General features: G+C 35.0%; 1 pseudogene; it reads left to right on the plus strand.

Moving 5' to 3' along the window:
• Positions 1 to 141: 141 nt before the first annotated feature.
• Positions 142 to 260, plus strand: LOC111732436 (annotated as a pseudogene).
• Positions 261 to 469: the final 209 nt, after the last annotated feature.

Consider the following 469-nt stretch of genomic DNA (forward strand, 5'->3'; position numbering starts at 1 on the left):
TTTTACCTTGAAATGGTCAAAAACAAAATAACGAAACCCTTAGCTTCTATCTTAAGGGATAAGAACATTGTGACTATCATACTGAAACCATTTTCACTCTTGAATAAAGTGCGATATAAGAGGAATAAAATTAAGTCATATGTCTATTGCCATGCCACCTTGAACAAGCCTGATCCCGTCTGATCTCGTCAGCAAAGCAGGGGTGGGCCTGGTTAGTATTTCAATAGGGTACCACCTAGGAAGACCAGGTGCTGTAGGCATAAAAAATAGAAAATAAGGGATTGTAAGTTGACAAGGTCCTTGCATTCTGTGAGGTCAACCAAAGATTGCTTCACCTAAAAAAAAAAAAAAAAAATTAAGTCATATGATAATTGGTGCAGAATATAAAAACCATATTTCAAAGCCACCATTTTGAAAATCTACATTGTATAAAAACATATGTCTTTAATGCTTCCAAACAAAAAAGGCT

Source organism: Pteropus vampyrus, unplaced genomic scaffold, assembly GCF_000151845.1.
Source record: "Pteropus vampyrus isolate Shadow unplaced genomic scaffold, Pvam_2.0 Scaffold460, whole genome shotgun sequence".
NCBI classification, from domain to species: domain Eukaryota; kingdom Metazoa; phylum Chordata; class Mammalia; order Chiroptera; family Pteropodidae; genus Pteropus; species Pteropus vampyrus.